At 43.0% G+C, this 14,705-nt stretch overlaps 1 protein-coding gene across 24 annotated transcripts in view; it reads left to right on the forward strand.

The window, feature by feature from the left end:
• Positions 1–8,657, forward strand: part of CAST (calpastatin) — a 685,784-nt gene extending 677,127 nt beyond the window's left edge. For all 24 annotated transcript variants that reach the window (XM_078675414.1, XM_078675406.1, XM_078675407.1 and 21 more), the window contains one exon: positions 7,038–8,657. The gene's annotated coding sequence lies outside the window, so the exon portion shown is untranslated. The remainder of the gene's footprint in view (positions 1–7,037) is intronic.
• Positions 8,658–14,705: the final 6,048 nt, after the last annotated feature.

The following is a 14,705-nucleotide window of genomic DNA, read 5'->3' on the forward strand; positions in this document are numbered from 1 at the left end:
TTTTATGAATTGAAATATGATTTGAGAAGGCAGGCATAATCATTTCTTCGCCATGAGGGCACTCCCTGACAAACTCTGGTGGCCAGTTTCAGCTAAAAGAATGTCATAGCCCTTCGAAAGGTTATCCCAAAAGAGACCCCTTACTTTCCTGGTCTTGTCCCCCTCTATACGCAGTGTTATTTCATATATTTTATGAGGTTTGCTAACTCTGGTATCTGCAGTTTCCACCTGAATGTATTCATTTGTGTCCACTGTCTCCAGAAGATTCATCAGGATCTTGCGAGCTATGGTCACTTCTGCTGTGCTGTCTAGCATTGTCTGGGCCCACTCTCCGTTTTTCAGTTGTGTTCTCAGTATCCTCGGCATGTTTAATTATTTTAATACTGGCTACCTTCTTTCTTGGAAATAGTAATTTTTTACTTTGATGAGCAGGTTCCTTGTCTTTGGACTTGACGTGCTATTCCCTGTGTTCTGACTGTCCTCTTCATTCCGATTTCTGCGAGGAAGTCTGAAAAGATCGAGAGGGACGTGTTTCAATATCTTGATATCTATCAGGTTTTTTCAGATTATCCCTATTTCTAAGGTTGTATCTTTTCTCAGAGGGCTCCCTCTGGGGAGACTTGTTTCCTCGGTCTGGAGATCTTTCTCTCCGTTGAGGAGACCATCCTCTGGACTGGAATCGTTTTTCTTTGGGAGTGGATTGTTTATTACTATCCCAACTCTTTTTTGGAGTATTTAGATTATTTCTAATAAAGGTTTTTTCAGGATTTTCAGCTAGTTGGGGTTTTACTGGTTTCCCACCCAAACTATCTCTTCCTAGTTTAGTTCTTCATAGGATTTTTCTATGATTTTGGCAAGTTCAAATGGTTGTTCTGCTATATCTGTTTCTTTCAATTTCTGGCGGATCGCCACAGATGCTGCTTCTCCTTTTATGTTGGCTAATAATATAGCCGAGACTTGCTTGAAGTCTTTCAGTCATTTCATACCCAGAGTTAGAGCAGGTTCTGGACTGTATTCATTTTGAATTTGTCTTAGCACATCTGGTATAACCGTCATGTGTTTTCGTGTAAATGGAAGCAAAGACTGTGCCCCAAGTGTCACAGTCCTCCACATGTGGTGCGATCCCCATTGGAAGACAGATAGTCAGAATTCTGTGTTTCTCAGTAGATGTAGTATCAGGAAATACTGCCTCTATTTGAGTTATTTTTTGTGCTAACCAGAATCGAATTTGTTCCCGTTTTGAGGGTATTTTACCAAGACATGATTGTATGTTCTGTGGTGTAATTTTGTTTGTGTTCCCCTGATGAGGGGTCAGCTGTGGAATGTTAATTGCTGGTTGGACCAATTGTCTATGTATTTTAATTAGTATTTTTAGCTGAGCTAAAAGTTCCCGGTCTGACATTTTATCAATGTCTGGATGTGGTGTATAGCTGGCTAGAACCGGCCACGTTGCTCCTGGTCTACCTAGTGGACCGAGCCTGGTGATGTGATTTTTATGTTTTAGGGCGCCTTTAAACCAGAGCAGGTGCTCTTGGTAATTTAGTGGGATTTCAATATCCTCGAAAGGAGTGTATTCATCCGGAGGTTCCTCTATTTTGTAATAGTGGAATTCTTTTGTTACAGCGTTTGCTGCTGGAAAGTGTATCCATGAATAGAATACCTCTGTCTGCCGATATTCATGGGCCTCTACCACGAATATGACTACCACCTCGTGATGTCAGTCCATTTTCTATAAGTTTAATAGTTATAGTTCTTTTTACATTTACCGGAATGAGTATAACATTCGGGTCATTTTCTTGGAGACTTGTCATCCGCTAGGAGTTGAGCCGCTATTCTAGCTCTCTCCGCTTCATCGTCACTTTCCACCATTTTACTGACAGAAAGGTTTTTGTTGCAGAGCAAGTTTCAAGGAAACAAAGATTAGGTGCACAATATTTTGGAACACTGTATCCTTCAACGTTGACTAAACCAAAAACTATACATAGGAATCTCTTCCTACTAAGTTCCGGCGGATTTTTAACCTTTTACCCACTCCAGACGTCTTTCGGAGTTTTTACGGGAAAAAGGGTTCTGTGTGAAAAAGCACGACTGAGTTACTCTAGTGTCTTGTGTTAGATTATTGCCTTACCAAACGTTGGGCGCCATGTAGTGTAGTTCCTATATTCCCAATAGGCTCTGCGCATTGGAATAATATAAACAGCAGTGTAAACGTAGGACTGAGGTCGACTAGGTCTCTACTGACTATATTAGACTTAATTAGTTTTGCCAGCTAGCTCAGAGGTCACTAGAAACTTTCTCGAATAAACAAGGAGAAGTTTAACTTCCCTGGATAGACAAGAAGGGATTAGCTTCTGACAACCATAAAACATGACAACATTGCTCCCTCAGAATAAGAGTGTATCTCTAGAGTCGTGTGAAAACAATAGACAGCTATTTCACTCAGTCAATTGTGCATACTTAGTTTCACCAGAGTGCAGAGAATGGAGAGACGGGCGTTTTCAATAAAATGTGTCATTTATTGAGCAGTCTTCTTTCTCCTGCAAGAGAAATGAATTGCCGCAATTGCAATACTTATCATAAAGTAAAGTGCGTACAGTAAAAGTAGTATTATGAAATAATACTGTAAAAGCATTGATATGGTTTCTTAGCCATATGATACTTTAAAATGGATAAAATATATACATACATAAAAACATTGACTAACGTACTCAACTGGTGCTTCTAAATACGCCTACCCCGGTGTACCTGACCTAAGCCTAATACGTGGGAAGGAGTAAATAAGTAGCAGTTTAAGTTAAGTTGGTTTTTGCCAAGAATCTGAATCAAGAATTCTCTTTAAGGGTTTAGTCAGCTCCGTACCTGGGTAATAGAATGCAGGAGGTCTGGTATCTCTCTCTCAGGACTCGATATCCCAGCAACCCGCAAGGGCGGCTGGAAACACCGTAGCTGGATTTTCTCGGCTGGAGAAAAAGACAGCGTCTTTCTCAGTGCGTCAAAAGGGAGGGGCGGCGTCCGTGGGCTCTCGCATCAGCTGGGCTCTCGGGCAAGTAGATAGCCGCTCTGCTCCAGACCACCGTGTGTTTCCTTAAGGCAACGTTGGTATATTTATACCTGAAAGGTGCCGGGTTTTACGTGAGGTTGGACATAAGACGTCAATAAAGATGTCACTAAGAACTGGCCATTGTTTCAGTGCTCGTAGGAGTTCTAGGACAAATCAAAACAGAAGCATGGGGATTTCCCAGGTTGCTGGAGGTTTGCTTTGTTTAAAGAACGCGTTGTACTCTCCAGGAGACTGGGGAAGTAGCCTTGCTTAATTTGGACTGCAAGGGCTATGACTAAATATCGATATGATTCTTATGCCTTTTATAAGAATATTATTTATTATAACCATATAAGGGCATACATTGGGAATTTCGAATTAGGGTCCTAGATAGAAATACAACAGTAATTCTCATGCAGAGACAAATCTGTCTAATAACTTATTGCTGTTTACAATATTACGTATGTAGTACGTAGATTATTTGTCCTGCTGGAGACCTTTTCTTCAGAAGTGGAACATAATGAACACAAGTCAACTATCCCCTGCATCCAGAATTACTCTTCAATACAAAGATTTAGATGTTCAATACCTTTACACACCTATGATTCATTAGAAGCACATGCATTTTGTAAACACTTGCACCCATTAGCTGGACACAGGCTGTACGAAATTAGGTACAAAAGTAATATGGTAGCTACCCACCACTATGTTAACTAAAAAACAAACTAACACACTCATTGGATGATGTCATCAGTGATATTACCTTGAGGTCATAAGCAGTAGGTTGCAGGGGTGCAAGTTATAGTTAGCACTGTTAAGCGATATGGACGGCATAGACCATCCATACATGTTACATTCTAGCAGAGACTATCTTGAATCAGAATCCAAAGGTGGCTTATACAAGGAAGAAGGGAGTAACGTCACCTTTTCTAATAAATGTCTCTATCAAATATATATATATATATATATATATATATATATATATATATATATATATATATATATATATATATATATATAGCAGTGCAGGTTATCAATGCCAAGACACTGTTGTTTGGATGCACAAAGAGGGAAGGATAAGTGTGACAAAAGGTTCTAAAACATCTTTTTGTAACCACCCACACATCACTCTCACCTCCCTCAGAGATAAGAAACTGCTATATAATCTGTGCAGTTTGTGAATCCTAACAGCCATATCTCCTATGGGGAATTAAAACCTTTATCTTCCACAGACTTTCATACGTTGGTAAAATCTGTAGTGTTGTCCCATCTGGATGAAGAAGACTCTGAGCTTTTTGGTGTATCCGACATAACACTGGCTGATCAGCTCCACATCACCCTGCTACTCTTCAACTCGGAATGTCACAAGAAAGGCCAAAGGCAAACTCTTCCAACAAACACCCCAGGCCGGAAAAGTATTTTCTGCTCTGAAACTTTGAAACTCATTTCCTGGTAACATCCCACTGCCTCCCTCACTCAAACAGCAAGCCCTTAAGGGCTATGCATTTCATGATATACTCCTCCACCTCTCTTTCTCTGCTGGCTCAACATTGCATCCCCTGTCTGTGGCTTGTTCTAAATAGTAGCAGGGAGCACAGGTGGTTCTTCTTTAGAGTTCCTAGGATTGTAAGCTGCCATGACCACCAAACAGAATCTATCCCCCACATGCATCAACCTATTTAGGAAGTGCAAACGGTGCGAATCGGTAAATTCGGCCGTTTGCACTTCCTAAATATGTTTTTTGGATGCATCAAACAGAGTGCCATATTTCGCTATTTTTTGCATTTCTTAAAAATGCAAATGCAATTAAGGAATCGCATTTGTGCGATTTCCTTAATTGCAATGCATCATTTTCTTAAAAATTGCGATTTTTGAAATTGGAAGTGCAAATTAACACGAGGTTGACCCTCGTGTTAATTTGCGAAAATGTATAAAAAAGCAAAAAAATGCATTTTTTAAACTTGCATGTTACAGACACACATGTCCTTAGGACATGTGTGTGTGAAACATGCACTTGAAAATAAATTTCAGGGGTCCAGGGGGGGGTCCTTTGGACCCCCCTCTGCACCCTTGCAATGCATCAACAAATTGCGAGTGCAAAAAAAAATGCAAAACGGCATTGAGTTTGTGAATCCTAACAGCCATATCTCCTATGGGGAATTAAAACCTTTATCTTCCACAGACTTTCATACGTTGGTAAAATCTGTAGTGTTGTCCCATCTGGATGAAGAAGACTCTGAGCTTTTTGGTGTATCCGACATAACACTGGCTGATCAGCTCCACATCACCCTGCTACTCTTCAACTCGGAATGTTACAAGAAAGGCCAAAGGCAAACTCTTCCAACAAACACCCCAGGCCGGAAAAGTATTTTCTGCTCTGAAACTTTGAAACTCATTTCCTGGTAACATCCCACTGCCTCCCTCACTCAAACAGCAAGCCCTTAAGGGCTATGCATTTCATGATATACTCCTCCACCTCTCTTTCTCTGCTGGCTCAACATTGCATCCCCTGTCTGTGGCTTGTTCTAAATAGTAGCAGGGAGCACAGGTGGTTCTTCTTTAGAGTTCCTAGGATTGTAAGCTGCCATGACCACCAAACAGAATCTATCCCCCACATGCATCAACCTATTTAGGAAGTGCAAACGGTGCGAATCGGTAAATTCGGCCGTTTGCACTTCCTAAATATGTTTTTGGGATGCATCAAACAGAGTGCCATATTTCGCTATTTTTTGCATTTCTTAAAAATGCAAATGCAATTAAGGAATCGCATTTGTGCGATTCCTTAATTGCAATGCATCATTTTCTTAAAAATTGCGATTTTTGAAATTGGAAGTGCAAATTAACACGAGGTTGACCCTCGTGTTAATTTGCGAAAATTTATAAAAAAGCAAAAAAATGCATTTTTTAAACTTGCATGTTACAGACACACATGTCCTTAGGACATGTGTGTGTGAAACATGCACTTGAAAATAAATTTCAGGGGTCCAGGGGGGGGTCCTTTGGACCCCCCTCTGCACCCTTGCAATGCATCAACAAATTGCGAGTGCAAAAAAAAAATGCAAAACGGCATTGATTCCTATGGGCCTCTAGGCCCATAGGAATCAATGTAATGCCATTCCTTAATTGCGATTCGCAATTAAGGAATCGCAATTTCCGAAAATTAAGACATCCTAAAAACTTTTAGGATTTCTTGATGCATAGGATTTTGCATTTCCTAAATAGTGATTCCTTAATTTTCGCTATTTAAGAAATGCAAAATCCTAGATTGATGCATGTAGGGGTACGACTTTCAGGGGAACACCGATTCCAACGAAGATGGAAACACACCTGTTGTGGCTGCACTTAAAGGAAAATATTGAATTTCTAATGTTGCAGTCAGATTTTCACTACTATTCCACCTTTTATGGTTCGTTTTCACGTTTTTTCATTTGGTCTACATTTTTTGTTCTGCTGCCTGGAGTAAAGGAACAACAAAGTGGCCAAGAGCAGTCCGTGGCTAGCTGCAAGAAACTTTAGCATAACGTTTTAAGCAAAAGATGAGCTGAATCCTTTCAGTAAATAGAAGTGGTTCGTTTTTTAGAATAGAGCTATTAGGAAGGTTAACAATCGGCAGGAGATGGAGATCACTGTGGTGGGAACAGCGGCATTGACCAGTGAGACCGAAGATTATAATTTTTATATGTTCAATGGGCGTCTGTGGGGCCCTTCATCTTCCCAAGGTGAATAAAACTTGTATCGTTGAGCTATAGTAAAAAAAACTACTTTACTATTGAAATAAAATGCAGTTTCATTGCGTCCATACCTCGTAATAGAGATGCAATAATGGATTAAAAGAGGTTGCTAGTTGATGGAATTGTCTTTCTCAGCTGTGTTCTACCTTGAAAAGCATAGACTTTCTACCAGCTCCTAAATTGTACCAATGGCTCCATGTAGACGTGTTTCCTCTTGAACACGTTTTTTAAAATGTCTTTATTGGTCCTCATTTTATGTTTTTCAGGTCATCGGGCGATCTCCAGCTAGAACATGGGAAGTTGCTTGGGAAGAACAAAAGCAGTTGCAGCAGATGGTTATTTTGGGTCAGCATGTATATGTTCTAATAATGCTCCAGGAACACCGTTCTTAAACTTTTCATCTCCTTTTGTATTAAATATTATGTTTCCTCCTTTTTTATCTCTTCGGTCAAGCTTCATGGAAGAAATATGCGTTATATTTTTTAAAGAATAAATATCACAGGGACTTCTTGAGGCAAAATAAAAAATACAAACCTTTGCACATATTTTTCATTAGTTAAAGATCTGGGTAGTGATGACAAAGTGACCCCTCTGAACAGAATTAATTGGACAGTCTTGCGTGGAGTGTGTTGTTTTCTCTATTACAGCTTTGTATGCTGTACTTTGTAATTCCAAGAGTGAATGTTGGAGAATTAAAGAGGGCTTCTCTCCATTATAGTATATATTTTTTAACATTAAAACTACTGATCACCACAAGCTCCTAAGGGCTTCCCAAGCAAGGAAAGGATGCAAACACCCTCCAGGTCCCGCCATGTTGAGTATGCAGATACGGCTGGATACCGTGAGGCAGCTGTGGACTGGAAGCCACAAGTGGAGACCTATCACTATACTCATGCAGTGGAGTGGCTTTTAAGTATTCCTGATTCCTGTCAAGGCGTGGTACTAAGGATGAGACATGCCTCTTCGGATGCTTCTTATACATTATTTACATTCAGGTGATACTATATTGCCCTGCTTCGGAAACCCACAAGCGTTTTCTCTTTGAAGATGTGTCCCTGTGTTTTATGCAAAATTACACTACAAAGGTAGACTTCAGATCATATTTTGAAGACGTTTTATCCTTTTGTATGTTTTTTGTTGTTTTAAGGCCCACCAAATATGTGCTTTAGTAACATTTGTGCAGTCCGTCTCCTCGGTAGCCATAAGCCGACAGGACAATTTTCGGACTCTCAGAGGTCTTATTCGCCGTTCAGGAATCAAGATGCGCTCTTATTCAATACCTCCATACTTCCACATACACGTTATTTGTATAGACATCCTTACTAAAAAAGTTTTGTAAAAAAAAAAAATTTCTTTAGTTTAATGAACAAAATAAATGTGCTTGAACTGCAAAACCTTTACCGTGTATCACATGACCGAAACATGTCTCTCCTCCCAAGAGGGCCTACCATGACATAGTTACAGCCGATTGTTTTAAAGCTCTTTGCACCATGGATGATGCAGTGTAGACTTAAACTATGCATTATGTACAGTTTATATAGGATAGGGGTGCGTGTGTGTTTGTGCGCATGTGTGCATAGGGGAAGCCACGGTAAATGACATGTAGTGAATGTAAGGACGAGGGATGCTGAAAGTGCCTTCCTTCAGAGCATCTATCGGGCTCTGCAGGTGCGTCCTCACTTTCTAATTGTGACTTGCCCCATTGGTCTTGTGCCTGCATTGTATATCTGTTTGCACTCGTTTACAGTAACCAGATCCCAGGGTTAGGCTGCCTTTAGAACCGGAAGTGAAATACTATATTGACAATTTACCTAAGACTGTATCAATGGCAGATGAAAAGTCTGCTTTGCACACTAAGTAATAAAAAAAAGTTTTAGAAAATGAAATTGTGTGTGTTTTACATTGTTCTTTTTATTGTCATTTCTTCTCAAGAAATCGTCAGCGCTGTGCAAACTGACAACTTTTACCCTGCAGCAGACATTTCGTTATTCGGCCAACCAAAATGTGTTTTCTGTGGCACAAATATTTGTGACTATTCAATTGCCCGTTTTAGTAGGCTATCAAAATAAATTTCGGAATCAAATTTCATGCCTAAAGTTAAAATAACGCAGTTTAGCCTGCCTTCCATTTCTGCCAAGGATTAACTTGATTCACTAGCAAAGTAAAAATTCCTGAAAATGTTTAGCGCAGGTTGCTTAAGTGTGAGCCTATTCAACATATCGCAAATCACCTTGAACATATTCAACACAAGCAACACAGTTAGACATCTATTCAGGAAAACAGTGTTGTATTTTGCATGTTACTTCACAGCACATTCATTACTAGCAGATAATCGAAGAAATAAACGCTGACAAATTAAACAGGTTTGGCTTTTTATAAGTGAAGTGATCTTGATGGCGAGTTTTTTGAGTGGATGGAAGGATATGTATGTGTGGTATCATCCACCCGTACTCCCCCCCCCACCCCCCCCTCCCTGGCAGCTCAGCATGTAATGGAACTGCTTGCGGTGACATCACTTAGAATGTCACCGCGACCAGGGTTCCAAGGCGAGCGCCGGAGAGACAGAGCTTTGCTGTCACCTGCTGTGGCTGGGGTCGTTATGATACGCTGACGAAGTTGAATAAATACTTGGTTTACCCGTTCACTTTTGGTGCCTGTCATCTGTCATCTTAAATGTTACACTGGCGACGAGGGTCTTGAAGGGTGAGCGACCTCAACACGCAAAGAAAAGAAATTAATGAAGATTGCTGTGAGGTATGCGAGAGCGGATTGCGTACACTGTGAAGAAAAACAGTTGTGAAAAAAGAATGAGTTACGATCGTATTGAGGTAATTAAACTGAAGCATATTCGTGCTGCGCCGATTTGCGGAGAATCAAGGAACTTGCTGTCACTTTGAATATAAGCTGTGAGCAGTCCAAGTCGTGGGAGGTTCGTGGTGTAATTCAGGGAGAGCGGCGAGCTGTGGTTGGAGATGTATCGCGGAGTGACAGTGGGCCTCTGCAAGTGAAGAAAAAAGACGGTGAGTCACAGCGCGACCCTTTGCGGTATGAATGTGGGAAAGGCAAGCTGGCACGCATCTCGGAGACGGACGTGAGACCCTTGTTGAACTCTGTCGGGGTCATGCAGCAAAGTGATTGAGGAGGTGAACAGCGTGGGAGCTGCGCTGTATGACTGTGCGCTCGAAGGATTTCCTTGTGAGGAAGAATAAAGGGCAGTAGCGCGAGAAGAAACCTCGGCGTTCCTGTGGATTTCTTCACCCTCTTTGTTTCGAGTGGGCAATGCTGATCCTTTCATCAAGCCCTTTTTGCTGCTTACGTGAATCTGGTTGCAAAACATACCTATGCTGAAGGGACTTGCAAGGAAAAACAATACCGACTTTGGAAAGGAGAGGAAATCGTGTTGTCAGGGAGAGAAGAGAGCGAGAGACTGTGAAGTGTTCCTTAAAAAGGATAACGAATACACCAATACTACCAGCAAATACATCTCACCTTGTGGGGAGCTGACTTAAGAGAAACGGCGCCACCTTGTGGTTGGAAAATTAATTGCACCTGCCCAGCTAATGTAATATTGGTGGGATTTTTTTTCTTTTTCCAGAAAAGGAAAAACAGCTCCGAACTTTTTGGAACTGTAACCTGGCCCCCATTCCTAACCCTGGTTGTATCTCAAGGAAAACACGTCCCACCTATTAAGAGTAGGCCCCTAGTAATAACATCATTATGCAAAGTGTGACACCACCACCATTCTTTCTGACTAGCCCAGGGGAGCCTACTATACAATGGAAAAAGTGGAAGAAAGTGTTTTTGAACTATGCAACAGTGTGTGGTCCAAATCTAGGGTTAGAAAGAAAAGTAGCCCTATTAGCATATTACCTAGGGGCGGAGGGGGAAGAGGTGTTGGATCATCTACCAGAACTGGAAGCACAGGAAGCGAGAGGCCTGAATGAGGTAGAAATCAGTTTCAAAAAGTTAGATTTGCACTACCTTCCAAAGACTAGCACAATAATGGAGAGGTACCATTTTGGAAAAAGGGTGCAGAAGGAAGGGGAGTCTGTAGAAGATTTTGTGTCTGATCTACGAAAACTTGCGGCGACATGTAAGTTTGGAGGTGCCAATGAAGAGAGGATCAGGGATCAGTTTGTGTTAGCGTGTAGGACAGAGCGAGTACGTGAGGAGTTAATGTTGAAAGATGACCCACCACTGAGGGAAGTATTGATTGTTGCAAAACAGGTAGAACACATGCTGCAGTGTGTCAGTGAAATCAAACAGGATAGTGGTGAGAAGAAAAACGAAGAGAAACCCAAAGTAAGCGAAGTTGTGACTGAATGTGAGGCTGTGTCTGTGGTCAAAGGTCAGAAAATTGTAGGTAAGGAGCAGAAAGAGAGTAAAATGGGATGGTCATTCAAGGGTACCTGTTATAGATGCGGAAAACAGGGGCACATGGCCAACGACAAGGAATGCCCTGCCCTCAAATTCACATGTGACAAGTGCGGGAAGAAAGGTCATTTCAGGCAATAATTCAGGAGTGGACAGGGATTTAGCAAACAGAGTAAGGACAGGACGAACACAGTGTGTGACGAAATAGTTGTGCAAGTAAGCGAGGGTCAGATCTGCAGCTCCGAAGACACAGTATGTGACGAGATAGTAGTGCAGGTGGGTGAAGGTCTGGGCTGCAGCCCTAAAGACACCATAAAGATAAAGGGCATGGAAGTAGAAGCATTGTTTGATTCCTGTTCAAGAATAACAATCATCAGTGCAAAGGAATTTACACGGGTGTCTAAGGGGAGGATCAGTTTGAGAAGGATGGATGTAAGGCCCGGGGGGTATGCAGGTAGCCCCATCTCTATGAAGGGTTACTTCTGGGACACAGTTGAATACAGGGACAGGACAACAGTGTCCAAGGTCTATGTATCTACAGTAGGCGACAACATCCTGGGCTGGCAGGCACAGAAGGAGTTGGGGGTCTATCTCAATCCAAATAGTAATCCCCAAATCTTAATACAAGAAGTGCAAGAGCCAGAGTAAGATTTGGTGACGGAGTTCAAAGAAGTATTTAGTGAAGAACTTGGGTGTTTGAAGAATTACTGCCACAAGATCAAACTGAAGGAAAATGCAAAGCCTGTGGTAGCCAAGGTAAGGAGGCTATTGCCATCCAAGAGGCGGTGAAGGCCGAATTGGAGAAACTGCAAAGCTGGAGTCATCGAACCGGTGGAAGCAACAGAGTGGCTTGCGCCCATTGTAGCAGCCCAGAAGAAGGATGGGTCGGTCCGTTTGTGCATTGACCTTCGAGCTTTGAACAAGGAGGTTGTTTTCGACCGGTTTCCTCTGCCCAACATCACCCAGATGATGAGCATGCTGGATGGCGCAAGGGTATTCTCCACACTTGACCTTACCTCTGCTTATTTTCAGATCAAGATGCACGAAGAGTCGCAAGAACTCACGGCGTCTGTTACGCCCATGGGCGCATTCAAGTTCAGGAGGATGCCGTTTGATTTGGTATCGGCGGCAGTCGTGTTCCAGAGACTCATGGGGAACATCTTGAGAGAGATCCCTGGCGTTCTATGCTACCAGGATGATGTGCTTATATTCGCAAAAGACCATAAGGAACACAACAAGAGGTTGAGACAAGTGCTGACCAGGTTTAGATCGCAAGGATTAACTGTGAGAAGAGAGAAGTGTGTGTTTGGCTGCAAAGAACTAAACTTTTTGGGACACAAGGTAACCGCAGAGGGATCCGTCCGAAAGCTGAGCTCCAGAACACCATTATGAACTTGGTGCCCCCGAAGAGCAAGGACGAAGTCAAGTCTTTTATTGGAATGCTGGAATTCTACAGCAAATTCATACGGAACTTTGCAGGAAGAACATTTACAATGCGACAGCTACTAAAAAAAACAGTGTTCGAATGGTGTGACGAGTGTCAAAGTGAGTTTGAAGACGTGAAGAATGCACTGGCAGAAGCGCCCAGCCTGAAATCCTTCATACCTAATCGCGTGACAGTAGCCGCCACCGATGCAAGTGCCAAGGTGTTAGGGGCGGTCCTCACCCAAGTAGGAACAGGCGGAGAGGAAACAATAGCTTTCGCCTCTAGATCTCTACAAAAGGCAGAGAGCAATTACTCTGTGATTGAAAAAGAGGCCTTGGCGGTGTTCTGGGCTTTGGACAAATTCAGAGACTTCCTATGGGGCACAAAGTTCACTCTACGAACGGACCACAAGCCTTTAGTGGAAGTTTTCGGCAAGAAGGGCCTAGATGCGATCTCTAGCAGGATTAGACGCTGGGTTGTAAGTCTCCAAGAATACACATTCCGTGTTGAGTATGTCCCTGGAACACAAAATCTTGCAGCAGACTGTTTGTCACGACTGGTGAGGGAAAATGATGGGAACGAATCGAAGGGAAAAGTGGAAAAGGAATTTGAAGACTACCAAGAGGAAAATGTGTGTGCAATAGTACAGAGAGCCATAGGAGAAGAAACGTGGAAAGAAGCACTAAAGTCAGACGAGGTTTTGGATGTGGTGTGCAAAAGAGTGAAAAGTAGATGGAAAACTGAAGATAAGAGGGACGACACTCTACGGCCTTTCTGGATGATCAGAGATGAGCTGTCTGTGGTAGACGAATGCCTGTTCAGGGGAACGAGGTTGGTACCTCCCGCGGCTGTGAGGGAAAATCTGGTGGATATGGCTCATGATGGCCACCTAGGCATCACCAAGACCAAACAAAGATTGAGAGAAGACTACTGGTGGCCGAGCATGGACCTCGCCATTGAAAGAAAAGTAGGAGACTGCATCCCGTACAGCATCAGCGACAAAGTACTTAAACAACTCACACCTCCAAGTGCGCACACCGTACATTCTGGTGCTCATGGATCTGTACTCCCGATGGCCAGAAGTGAAGTTCGTAAGCGAAATCACAACGAAGACCGTCATGGAGTTCCTTCGAGAGTTATTCTGTAGGGAAGGTCTACCTAGAAGTCTACTCACGGACAATGGAGTGCAACTGTGTTCGAGAGAGATGGGAGAGTTCCTTGAAGAGAGGGGAATCACACACAAACGTTGTGCTTTGTACCACCCTGAGACCAATGGCATGGTCGAGCGCTTCAATAAGACTCTCAAAGAGAGCATTCAGTTGGCCAAAGCCAACGGCATGAACTGGAAGGAAGAAGTATGGAGACGGGTAGAAGCATACAGGTTCACACCCCACCAAACCACAGGAGTCACCCCTTTTGAGTTGCTCCGAGCAAGAATACCCAACACAAAACTATCGCCAGGCTGGATGGGGTGGAACAAGGGATGGTCGGACCACTCCAAAGAAGCAAAGGGACTTGGGAGACAGAGGCAAGCAATGATTGAGAGGAAAGAAAGGTTTGACAGGCTCCACTCTACACAAGAGGCAGGGTTCAAGGTCGGAGACGATATTAAGATCTGGACACCCACTGGCAGGGCAAGTTGGTCTGAATACAGTAGGCCCACAAAGATTGCTAAATTGTTTAGGAATGCTGTAAAGACCCAGGAAGGAAAAATCTGGAACCTGGGAAGAGTTGTGAGGTATCACCCCCCCGGGCAGGATTCCTGTAGGGAAGGAGGGCGTGAGGGCAATCCCGATAAGAGTATGGGTTCCCCTCCCAGAGAACAGGGGGCGGTCCCGCACTTTGGTGGTAGGACAAGCCGGAGAGTGATCAGACCGCCCAGACACTTTGAGAAATATGTGATGATGTAACCTGTTTTACAATGTTTCATTTCTGATGTCTCATTCAGTAGGGAAGGAGGATGTGTGGTATCTCCCACCCGTACTCACCCTCCCCCCCCCCCCCGGCAGCTCAGCATGTAATGGAACTGCTCGCGGTGACATCACTTAGAATGTCACCGCGACCAGCGTTCCAAGGCGAGCGCCGGAGAGACAGAGCTTTGCTGTCACCTGCTGTGGCTGGGGTCGTTATGATA

The sequence above is a fragment of the Lissotriton helveticus genome, chromosome 2_1 (genome assembly GCF_964261635.1).
Source record: "Lissotriton helveticus chromosome 2_1, aLisHel1.1, whole genome shotgun sequence".
In the NCBI taxonomy this organism is placed as follows: Eukaryota; Metazoa; Chordata; class Amphibia; order Caudata; family Salamandridae; genus Lissotriton; species Lissotriton helveticus.